Source organism: Quercus suber, unplaced genomic scaffold, assembly GCF_002906115.3.
Source record: "Quercus suber isolate HL8 unplaced genomic scaffold, Cork oak 2.0 scaffold_180, whole genome shotgun sequence".
Classification (NCBI taxonomy): domain Eukaryota; kingdom Viridiplantae; phylum Streptophyta; class Magnoliopsida; order Fagales; family Fagaceae; genus Quercus; species Quercus suber.
The window spans coordinates 769,976-783,285 of record NW_027069639.1 but is presented as its reverse complement, the minus strand read 5'-3'; the positions used below and the strand labels follow the sequence as shown (position 1 = coordinate 783,285).

Genomic DNA, 13,310 nt, shown 5'->3' with positions numbered 1-13,310 from the left:
AGTAAGTGCTTGGATGATCATGTTTCTCATTTAAGTACTATTTTAAGGGTCTTGCTTTCTCATTAGCTTTATGCTAAGCAATCTAAATGTGTCTTTAGGTGTTCTAAAGTGGATTATTTGGGCCATATAATTGCTAGAGAGGGTGTTAATGTTGATCCTAAGAAAATTTCTGCAATGCTTCAGTGGCCAATACCAGAAAATGTGAAGGCTTTAAGGGGTTTCCTAGGTTTGACATGGTATTATAGAAAGTTCATTAAGGGTTATGGCTCAATTACCCAGCCCTTAACTGACCTTCTTTAAAAATATACTTTTCATTGGGATGACAAGGCTTTGGCAACATTCACCAAGCTGAAAGTAGCTATAACTCAACCTCCTGTGCTAGCTCTTCCAGACTTTTCTAGACCATTTGTCATAGAGTGTGATGCATTTGGTTGTGGTTTAGGAGCTATGTTAATGCAAGATTAGAGACCAATTGCATTTCATAGTTAGGCTTTAAAAGGAAAGAATCTTCATTTGTCTACTTATGAGACTAAATTATTGGCTTTGGCTACTGCAGTTAGGAAATGGAAGTCCTATTTGCTTGGTAGGCCCTTTATGGTTAGGACTGATCACCAAAGTTTAAAGTTTTTGTTGGAACAAAGAATTGCTACTCCATCTTAGCAGAAATGGCTAGCTAAACTATTGGGATATGCATTTGTGGTGGAATATAAAAAGGGCAGTGATAATAGAGTGGTAGATGCTTTTTCAAGGAATCCTGCTTTCACTTCTGAGTGGTTAGATCCTATTTCTAATTCTAGGACTAGTTGCTTGTTCCTGCTGTCAGTCCCTGACCCTACCTGGTTGTCCTTATTAAGAGATAGTTATTCACAAGATGCTTTTCTTCAAAACATTATTACTGCCATTCAAGCTGGAAATCCACCTAAAAGATTCATCTCCTAGAATGGGTTATTAGTTTACAAGGGTAGGTTTTATATCAGTCCACATTGTTTTCTCAAATCTCAGTTTTTGCATCATATCCACAGCAGCCTCTTGGCTGGTCACTTCGGATTCTTAAATTCTTATCAAAGAGCTAAGAAGGAATTTTTTTGGCCTGTAATGAAGTCTGATCTTAAGAAGTTTGTGAGGGATTGTGATGTCTGTCAGAGGATTAAATTTGACACTACTTTCCCAATTGGACTACTTCAGACACTGTCAATTCCCAACATTCCTTGGACAGATGTGAGCTTGGATTTCATAGAAGGTCTTCCTAAGTCTATGGGGTATGAGGTGATTTTAGTAGTTGTCAACAGATTAACTAAATATGCTCACTTTGTTCCAATTTCCCATCCCTATAATGCAGCCAAGATTGCTTCCTTCTACATGCAACATGTTTTCAAGCTCCATGGTATGCCTACATCTATAGTTAGTGACAGGGATGCTACCTTCACTCCTCTATTTTGGTCTGAATTGTTTAGGCTTCAGGGCATTGACTTAGCTATGTCCTTAGCATATCATCCTTAGTCAGATGGGCAAACTAAGATTGTTAACAAGTGCTTAGAACAGTATTTGAGGGCTTTCACTAGTGACAGACCACATCAGTGGGCAGCCTGGCTTCCCTTAGCTGATTATTGGTTCAACACTTCCTTTCACACTAGTTTAAAGTTGTCTCCCTTTGAGGCTTTGTATGGTTTCCCTGCCCCCAAGTTATAAGCCTATATTCCTGGCACTATTAGGGTGGATGCCTTGGATTCCTTATTATGTCAGAGACAGGTTGTTTTGGACACCTTGAAGACTCATTTGGTTGCTGCACAAGCTAGAATGAAGTTTTAGGCAAATAAACACAGGTAGGACAGATCATTTGAAGTTGGGGATTGGGTTTTTCTGAGACTGCAGCCATACAAACAGCAGTCTTTGGCTTCCAAGGGGAGATGGAAGATTTCACCAAGGTATTTTGGTCCATTTCAAGTCTTACAAAAGGTTGGTCCTGTGTCATACAAGATGGATCTTCCTCCTGAATCAAAAGTTCACCCTGTGTTTCATGTTTCTTACATTGTTATTGATTTCGTTCCGTTCCGGCCGGAATTTTTCGTACCGGTATGCAAACCGGTACCGGAATACCCCACGTTCCACCTCAGGTCAAATTTCAGGCCGTTCCGGGCCATTCCGATCAATTTCGTCCGAGATGCAAATTTCGGCCGGTACTGGATTTGGCCTATTATTAAAAATAAAAAAAAATAAAAAAAATAAAAGAAGAAGAAGAAGAAGAAGAGTAAAGGTCCAATGGGTGCTGGTAGTTCTTGGGAGTTCTTTTGATGATGAATTTGATCCTTCTCTCATGGATGATGATAAGGAGGAAGAGTAAATCTTGTATTTTTTGATATTTAGTTATTGTCTTATAAATCTTCTTATTGTGTGATGTTAAATTGATGTTATATTGATGTTTAAGACTTAAGAGTTAAGACTAAATGATTTGTATTTTTGATATTTAGTTATTTATTTATTTATTAGAATTGACAATTTTATGTTTAACAAGAATATATATAAATTATTTTTTAAGAACCCCGAAACACCCTGAAACTGTATGCCGAAATCGGCCAATACCAAAATATTCCATTCCACTGGACAAACCAAAACGGGATCCGAAACGGTATTAATAACAATGGTTTCTTGTTTAAAGATGAAGCTAAGACAGCATGTTACACCTATTCCTACCTTACCACCTGTTGATGAGTTAGGCCAGGTACTCTCAAAACCTATTGTTGTGTTGAAGACTAGGACAAAATCTTTTAGATCTCGGGTCATTACTGATGTTTTGGTTCAATGGTTAGGCTTTTCAACTGCCGAAGTTACTTAGGAATCCCTGCATCAATTGCAGCTTGCCTTTCCTCACCTTGTGGGCAAGGTGCTTTGAATGGGAGGGGTAATGTTAGAAACTTTATGTGCACTTGTGTTGTATTGCATTATAGTGTATAGCAGCTAAGCAACTGGCATGTGTGTGTTGTATGAATTGGCAAATATGTGTTTTGTATGAGTTAGTAAAGGGTTAGTCAGTGCGGAAGTGACTAGCATTCTGTTAGGGAAGGTAGTTACACAGATATAAAGGGAGGGATTTTGTATGAGAGAAGCAATAATACTTCAAGCATTCTCTTACTCTGATCTCTCTATCCTTCTATGGAGGCCCGGTCCCCTTGAAGTGACCACATTTCTCTTTCTTTTCCATTCCCTATAAGCAGAATCATAAAACTTTTACAGCAAAGTAGATGTAACATGAGCATATAAAGCATAAGTTTGAGAATGATTACAAAGATCTCTCCCCTAGCTTCTTAAACAATTCAAAGAATAGTAAAAATTTTCAAGAAAAGAAACCCAAATGTGTTATGATTCTAAAGAATATTCTTTAAAAGAAAACGGCTTGTACTTTTTTTTTTTTTTAATTTCATCCCAAAATTTTGGTTACATTTTTTTTAATAGTTTAGAGACAATAAAACAAAAACAAAAAACTTTTTTCTATAATTTAGAAGAAAAAATTAGTTCAAAAATAACAAGTGAGATATTTTCAATAGTTTAGAGATGAAAAAAAAAAAAAATCAATAGTTTAGAGACAAGAAACAAATTTTTAGTTAAGTTTAAAGACAAAAATAATATTTTATACGAAAAGGATTAAAAGAATGGTCCTGAAATGTTGGAAAAAAGAAAAAAAGAAAAAAAAAAGTAAACCCTCTTCCAAGTTCCAAGTATGTGTGTTTTCCCTACAATATGGGTGCATTCCAATGTACAGTAACTGAGTTATTATAGCTTAGAATTTTAGGGGTAGAGACCATTAGTAAATAAGAAAATGCTAAAGTTAGAATCTATTTTACAATTTGCTAACGTAAAGTGTGGTTATTGATAAGTAAAAATGTAATTTTAATAGTGAATTCAAATGAAAACCAGTAAGAACTTGTCATATTAACAATTTGTAAAAATATTATAAAATAGTTTGTGCATATACCATTACTTTTGTAAATATAGCTGATTTTTGCTAGTTGAGAAGATTAGTCTGTAATTACTTATTGTTGAGAAGATTTTACTGTAATTACTAAAGCTCCTGGAAGGCTAAATTAGGGAAGAATTATATTCTGTTCCCAAACCATTGCAAAGAATAACTAAAAAAAAATAATAATAAGACTGAAATATAAATTACACCCTTTAAATATGAATTAAATTTATTTTAGTCTTCTTAACTTCTCTCTCGTTCAATTGAGTCCTTCAGTTTCAAATTTATTCAATTAAAAAAATTCATCCAACTTTGATAGAAATTTGCTATAATAATTATAATTTTCTAAATTAAAAATAATTTAGAAAATTAAAAAAATGTTTATAGAATTTTTATGTGAGATTATTTTTCATTATTTAAATACTTAACAGAAATTTTTAAAATATAATAGCATTGAAAACTGAGGTGCCACCTATGAGGTGGTATTATGAGTAACCATTACATGAAACAACTCTTACGTAAGGCTGAGTCCATTCCACTTAGACCGTAACTGGTAATCCATATAACATTGAAAGCCATAAATGAAAGCAAATTATCGATAGTTTTGCCAAAACTAGCACTTCAACAAATACCATTTGAGAGATTAGAAAAAGGTGTATTCCATTCAAAATGGAGCGGCCACCAACATAAAAAGAAAAGCATTACTTCTTTCAAACAATTCAAAAGCCATTTCCCAAATTGTTTGGCCTTATTAGAAAAACTCAATTATTTTGGGAAACATCATTAACTGTCTTATCTCTTTAAAAAAAAAAAGTTAAAAATTTCCTAAATTACCCTTTAACAAATTTATCAAAAACTTATTCTAAAACTTTTTTTTTTTATATATAATTTGAATAAAGATGACATGTATAGTGGATTTCAAAATTTAGATTTTTAATTTTTTTTAAATTAAAAAAATGCTCCCACAAATAAATTAAGAGCATAAAGGAATTATTATTAATTTAATGGTGTTTGACTTTTCAAATAAGACATAATTTTGGAACATTCCAAAATAAAATATGGGTCAAACAATTTGAGAAAAAGAGAGTATTAACAAGGGTCAATATTTATAGGATGCCAAATTGCCAACAAATATTCTACAAAAGCAAACTCTAAAAGGGAATGGAATCGAATTCTTGAAGATTGATGTATCAATGTTCATTAAATGGAAAAAATCTTCCATTTTCTATTTAATCTATAGTAGTGATTACTGAACTGGAAATGCTTATGAGCAAATTTGAGAAAATTGAAGACAAAAAATCGTAATAATTGACAAATTGAGTGTGTTTCTGCATTCAAGTAGTTTATCCTAGTCGTGTCAAGATCAAGACTAATATGAATACGAACAATTTATTCGACGATTAAAAAAAATATCAGTGCAGCAGTTTTGCTAGTTAAATAAAATAGCAAGACAGATTTGACAACAATAATTAAAATGACATACACAAGTTACTAATAATTAAATGAACATTTACTCATTTAGTTTGTTCCTCAAATGGAAATAAAAATTGCATATTGTCCTTTTCATAGCTATATCCATCTACGTGTGTGCTTATAGCTTGATATCTTTTAAGCACAATCATTCATTTTCTCAAAGTTCTTGAAGATCTCAACTAACCACACAAGCATCTTCCATAAAACATGGATTTAATTAAAATGGTAACTATGTAAGCAACATTATTTGAATTTAAAATATAACATGAAACAAAACACAGTTCTTAATAGATTAATTCTTGTAAATAAGATACTATAGAAATACACGACTGTAACATGCAACAAACAGTAGTCAACAATTTATGATAGTGAGTTCAATAATCTTGTGCAAATAAATTAGCAACCAAACCATTTACAATAATCCTGAATAGTTATTCTTATAACCATTAAACCAATGAAAAGAAATAAGTTGATGCATAGAGGGCATGAGAGACAATCAAGTTACTTATAATCAATTAATAAAGGCTTCAGAAATTTCTAAATATTACTTTCAAGTTCTGTGGTTTTTCTTTTCAAAAAAGAAAAAGAAAAGTGCAATGTTCAATTGCTCTACATATTTTTATTTTCTTCTTCCCTATAATTAAAACTGGCATCCTGCTACTCTTGTAGCTAATCATACCATTACAAGACCGTTTTCCTATGAGTAGCAAGAATATATGAATGTCAACATTGTAAAGATATACAATTTGAGAATACAAAGAAGAATAAATTTATTACTTAAATATATGGACCATTTCATAGAAAAAGTAGGATGGCCAAAATAACTAGAGAAAAATGAAAGATATACAAAAGATTCACTTGAATAGAGCACATATAAAGGAAATCTATGACAGTTTGGCTCAAATTGTTGCCACCCCCAAAGAAGAAAAATTATTTCCCATTTATGATGTTTCATAAATTATTTTATAGGGAAAATTTTGTTACACATTTGCTATTGCATGCTACCTCTGAAAATGAAAGATGAAACCCATTATTTGCACTCTAAAATAGGATATCACCTTCTAATTGTGTCAACCATTTTCAACAACTCACACAACAACTGGCTTCTTTCCACCTCAATTACAATTTTATTCAATCATTTCTGAGCTCTGCATATGCAGCAACTTCTAAAAGACTAAAACCAACAACAGTTACAATGGAAGTTTAGGGGATGTGCCGCCCCCAGTCTTCCCCAAAGTTTTAATACTAGTATTTAAATCTCAAGCATAACCATTTTCAACATGACTAGCTTGTATTTTCCCCTTCGAAATTGTTGTGTTTCTTGCCCCCAACACCCACACTTTGAAAACAAATGTTTAATATAACACGTATATGCCCTGGCAGAAATAAAGGAAAAAAGAAAAGAAATTTAAACATTGAAAGATTTATCCATAAACAATTCTATGACAGGCTCAAACATGGAAAAAAAAATCAATATAACAATAGTGGCAGTCTGGTAGTAGATATTAGGATATGGGCAAACAAAGCCTTATCTCTATAGACAACCCTATAGGCAAGATGAAACTTACAAGCTTCTCATTGTTTGCAATCCCTCATTTTCTCATGTGGTTATTTGGAGGGAAGGAAACACTCAGAACTTCCAACAATGTGAACAAATACCAATTTTAGACCTGATATTATTCCTCAGATCCTTATCTAGATGAAGGCCACAAGACAATATTCTTTTTCAAATTTGCCTGAACTTCATGGGTTGTGCCCTCCCCAATTGCACTTTCTTATTAAACCCTTAATAATAAAAATAAAAAAATTTTAAGAACTACCTTGTGTTTGTAAACTGTACAGAGCCCCTCTAATGCTTTATAGAGTAGTTAGACATTATAATTACACAACCATTGCATGGCTAGAGAGAATGTGTGGTGTCCTCTATAAAGTCCAACTATTAAGGCAAAACCCAAGAGATATCAGAGCCCTTTAAAGCTTCTATCAAATATTCTTTTTGAAGTTCTAAACCATAAATTACCTAAATCCCAATCCACCACAAGAACAAGTAAAAATTGTTTTTTTTTTTTTTTTTTTTTTTTTTTTTTTATTTTGGTTGTTGTTGTTGTTGTTGGGGGGAGAAGGGGGGGGGGTGGTGGGGTTGGTTGGTGTTAAAAAATCATCCATCGATCTTTTTCTGCCTATTCAAAAATACTTTTCCAGGTAATAAACTTTTTCTGCCTATTCAAAAATATAAAAAGGCTATGAACAACAAAAAAAGTTGTATGCAATTCAAAAGCTATGAAATTAATAAAATAACAAAATAAATTACAAAATGCACATTAATATTTATAAAAATTCAAGCCAATTAACAAACTGTAGCCAAAAATGGGATTTCATCTTTGGCAGCGGGTTCGATCAATCCCACTTGGGCGTGAGTGATCTCACATAAGCCCATATGTATATGGTAAAGATCAAATTACACCAAAGTAACATTTTGACAATGTTACACCACTTAAATTGAATTGATATTTTTCAAATCCCATTATTGGATTACATGTTTAACATGTCCACCAAATTATATGGTAATCAAATAGTATTTACTATCTAATATATAACCTCATTTTTTTATAAGTTTAAAATAATATGAGAGAGAGAGGGAGAGAGAGAGAGAGAGCTTGGCTAGTTAGCATATATTAACTTATATTTTGTGTACGATTTTTTTTTTAAAATGTTATAGATGAAATAGTAATTGGTATTTAATCATCTTGAAACTTTGTAATATTTTGCAGGCATAAGTGTATAAGAAAGTAGTGTAATCCAATGATGGATTTTTTTTTTTTCAAAAATAACATACAATAAAAAGTAATTTAATATTAACTAAGCTAACACTAGGTAAAACTTGAACTTAACACACACATATACACATTCTTAAATGCCATATAGGCATTATAGATATAAATTTATAAGTATTTTATTTTTTGAATATGTATATTCAACACAAACATTCTTAATTTCCATATAGGTTCTATAGACCTAGAGTTATAAGTATTCTATATTTTGAATTTGTGTACATAAAATATCAAAACAACCTGCTACTCAAATGCCCAATAACAAGTATACATACCAAAGAAACCTGCTGCAGTTGGGAAATTGCATGACAACGAGAAAAAGCACGCATGTACACAGTCACGACCGTTTCATGAATGCTTACAAGCGTGCTCTCTCTCATTGTCAAACAATTATATCTCAAAGCTTGAAGAAATCTGCAAAAGACGAGAGAACATATAATAGCAATGCATCAAAAATGACTATAGACAAAATAAATCCAACTACTATGGCATTTTTACCAAGAAAATAAGGGACAACAGAAGATGTCTACAATAAAAACAAATAGACATGTATGTTCCATCTAATTTGACTAAGTTATACTTAGCTAAAAGCCTTTAGATTGTAAAGCATCTCTATGAATTTTTATCTTGACATTAACTCCGTCTCAAATTTCATCAACTAAAACTATATCATCTACAAAAGGCATACACCAAAAGAATTCATATTGAATCCATCCAATGAGATAGCTAGTTTAACCTACATCAAACATAAAACTTTATTAATTCCTTGGTCTTAATCAATTTAATTTACTCTAAAGGAACTCATTTGTATTTTAAAACACACCACAAAAACTCTCATAGGTACTCTATTATATGCTTCCTCTAGGTCAATAAAACCCATATAAAGATCTTTATGGGCTTCTTTACATTTTCTCTATTTTTACATTAGACATATAATAAAATAACTTCTATGATAGATTACCTTGGAATAAAATCAAAATAAATCTCCAATATTGTTATTCTCCCAAAAGTTCATAGTGTGACTCATAAGCATAATTGCACATTAATTTGTACAATTTTGAATATTTTCCTTATTCTTGTATATGGATATTTGAGAGTTTTTCTCCACTCACTAGACATTTAATTTTGTTATCACTTAAAGATCTTTCCATCTCGTCACCCAAGCACTTCCAAACAACAATGGTTAATTCATCAGGTCCACAATTCTTTTTGTTTCCATTTTCCTCAATGCATCCTTTACCCAATCATCCTAATTCTTCAAACAAATCTATGATTTCTATCCCCAGTTGGGTAAAACTTGGTGTGCTCTAATCTTTTGTGTGGTTTCCATTAAACAATATATCAAAATAATTCTCCCATCTCTCTTTAATCTCTTATTCCTATTAACACACTTTGATCTTCATTTTTAATGCATTGAAGACATTCAAGTCACTTGCTTTCATTCCCTTGTCTTAGCAAGTCTATATTCTTTTCTACATCCTTCGTCACTAACTTGCTTTATAACCCATAATAAACCTTAAATCTAGCCTTTTTAAAAGCTTTCTTTGCTTCTTTGCCACTTCATAATATTCACAAGCGATCACTATCTATATCTAGGTAGGTTTCTCTCTCTCTCACACTCTCTCTCTCACATCTAACAACTACTTAAACCACCTCATTCCACCACCAAGTCTCCTTAATCAGCTGGCTACATATTTTTCATTCTCCAAGTGCTTCTTCAGCCCCCTTTTAATGCTATTCATTCATTATTTTCTTATCAACACCTTTGTCTAGACCCCACTTGCCTTCTTTAACTAAAAATCTATAAAGACTTGTTTCTCTCCCTTCAAATTCCACCACCTAAATCCTAAGTTCCTCTAACATCTCCTATTTTCCACGTTATACTACAAATGTCTAGTACCACGAATTTGTGTTGCGGTTATTCTCTCTCATAAAATCAACTTATAAGCTTTACAATATCTACTATTAACTTTTCAAGTAAAGACCAAATATATTTGACTAACGTATGTTCCACTTCTAATAGTAATTAAGTGTGTGAATCTCTCGTCTTCACCTTTTCAAGAAATTTCCTTAGAGAAACTAAAATTTATTGGAGTCTAGCACAATTTTTCTTTCTTTGTTTAGAACATTGGGAGTCTAGCTGGCTACTAATGTGGAAGCTACTACACATGAAAAAGTGCAAGCAATATTTTTCAAACATTATTAGACTTTATTAAATTTTGGGTGTTCTAAATTGAAGTTTAAAGCAATGATCATTTGAGTGTTCCTTTCCACTTAGTAAACCTCTAACGCCCTAAGCCTACAAAATCTACAACCTATAGCAGTTAACTGACTCTTTTAACCCGCCATAAGTATAGCTTCTTTGTCATCAACTTATTCCCTCAAGTCCCCACTACTCTTTCAAGTTTTTACCTACCTTATCCAATTTACAAACTCCAAGCATCTCAATATATCCCTAAACTTATTCATATCCTAACTTACAAGGTTTTCTTTTCTCTTCCCAGGATTGGCTTTTTATGTTTCTTCCCTTTGTTCCACTTTGATAACTCTTCCCTTCAACTACTGAATTATTTACTTTCATACATCAAGAACGGATCATTTCTAAGCCTGATGTTCTAACTATGTTATAATGCCAAACTCAAGTTAAAATCAACTTATTTTAAGTTTCAACTTCAAAGATTAAAGACAAAAATTTTTGTTTAGAGGGTCATAATCTGAACACTTCTTACTCTAGACTTTATCCCACGCTAGTATTCCATTCTCAACAACAACAAGATCCTTCTAACACTAAGCCACAAACATCTACAAAGAAGTATCACATGCAATTAAACCCTTAAACCTAACCCAAACCCTTGAAACTCCAAACTAGGAGTACATCTTGAACACTAAATAACCAAAAATAACAAAAATAGAAACAACCAAAAAAGACTAGACTCCATCTTAACCAAATACAAGCCTCCAACTAAAGTAAATCATCATAAATAAATAAATAAAAAACCAACCACCAAATCAGTACCAACTCATTCCATGAACCGCATAATAAACTCAAAAACAAGGTAAAAAATTATACCCATATTGCAAAAAAGAGTATACTTACCAACTCTTCAAAAATCTAAAGATTTTGCAACCAAAAAATTAAAGGATTCATTTTGAGTACCAAAAAAAAAAAAAAAAAAATCAGTGTTACATAATAAAGCCCAAAGAGATCTTAAAAATTGTCTTTTGTTGTGAAGAGAGAGATTAATAGACAAATCAAAGCAATTTTTTTTTTTTTCAAAAAAAAAAATCTGACCTTTTCAAGGTAAGATTCCAGGGCTAATTAACCATTGAGACATGCAAATAGCTCCTTTAATACAAATAGAAAAACAAACATTTTAAACCAAACCAAATCACCCCAGATCATTTTATATGGCTTCCTTGTGATTTAACTCCAACATTTTTTGAAATACTAATTAAAAAAATAAATAAAAAAATTAAAAAAAAACCAAACAAATTAACAAAAGAACTACAAGAAATCCAAGAAAAGAAAACCCTTTAAAGCAAATAAAGTCACAAAGACAAGGTATGATAAAACAATAGAATTAATATTAATAATCCAAAACATAAAACGCAAAGTAATGAAACCAGGAAAAAAATATTGAGAGATAAAGAAAGATTCAAATAGCATTAGAAAAATATTAGCAAAAACAACCTTATATATAACATATCCACGACCATACCAGATCTAGACCCGAATCCTCAGACGAAGTATAAGTCAACAGTCAACCCCAAGAGAAAATAAAGGGGATTTGAAGGAAGAACGAAGAAGATAGAATTATAGAAGAGTAGAAAAGGGCACCCACTTCTTTTTTTTCTTTTTCTCTTTTTCATTGGAAGAGGAAGAGAATACTTTCTGGTTTCTATGGAGAGAGGTTTCTATTACAGACTTGTTTGGGACCAAAAGTACAATAATGGGTTTAGTCCTTTGGAAATCTATACAGTGGTATTATTATACTTATTTACACACTCTACGAGGACAGAACAACGATAAAAAATAAAAAGGACAAAAAAAAATTATGTTCAAAAACTTTGGGAATCTCTCTTTTTATTTTTTTTGGTTGAGTTTGGGAGACTCTCTTGTACCTTGGTTTAGGTGTTATTACGCCAATTAATTTTTTGTGTAGCCAAAAAATAAACTTTGTCGTGGGTGATTTTTTGCGCGTAGTCATGTATCTTTTGCTGGAAGTGTAACTTTACTAAACCTGGATTTGTTTTGGAGAGTTCAACTCGAAACTCGACATTGGGGCGCATAGACTAATGACTTCCAGTGTATTTTTAAGCTTACAAAATAGATAAAATCTAAAATCTTAGAATCATGATAATGGTTGAAATAAATAAATAATATATTTAGCATGATAGCTTTGATTAAATGATGAGTTGATACGTTATTATTATGTTTATTAAGTGACATCCAATACTAGAAAGTAATTAATTACATGTTATATGTCCAGTAATGGGATGAGACCAATAGTCCATACCCAACTGTGGTATAGTTCATGTCCAATATAATAAGATATGTCCAGTAATGGTTTATGTCCAAATAAGGTATGCCCAACGATGTTTTATGTCTAAATAATATATGTCAATCAGTGGTATATGTCCAAAAAATATATGTGCAACTGTGGTAAATCAATTTATTAATATGTATATTCATTAATGAAGCTTTAGTGAGACCATGGTTTATTAAATAGTGAGATGATATTAAAGTAACTTACATCCAGCGATAAAATGATAATGAGTTAACATATACTTAATAATGTAATTTCAAAGATGGAAAAAACATTGACTTATCTTTTATGTTTCTAACTCCAACTGTATAGCAGCACTTCATTCTTTAAATAATTTGTGGCTCCGGCCGTATAGCATAACTTTTGTTCTTTATATGATTCGTGGCTCCAGCCATATAATGTTAATGAGTTGATAACCTTCATATTTTGTAGCTCCAGCCGTATAACATCAATGGACTTAACATTTCAGCAGCCTTCATATTTTGTAGCTCCAATCATATAACA

The 13,310-nt window shown here is 31.8% G+C and overlaps 1 long non-coding RNA gene across 2 annotated transcripts; it reads right to left on the bottom strand.

Moving 5' to 3' along the window:
- Positions 1–6,302: 6,302 nt before the first annotated feature.
- LOC112005369 (uncharacterized) lies at positions 6,303–12,242 on the bottom strand. Of its 2 annotated transcripts, none has more exons than XR_010630861.1 (3): positions 11,951–12,242; positions 8,535–8,673; positions 6,303–6,804 (listed from the first exon to the last, which is right to left on the bottom strand). It is a non-coding gene; the product is annotated as an uncharacterized LOC112005369 (long non-coding RNA). The 2 variants fall into 2 exon arrangements; XR_002882210.2 differs by having other exon boundaries at positions 11,979–12,240.
- Between the last annotated feature and the right edge of the window lie 1,068 nt (positions 12,243–13,310).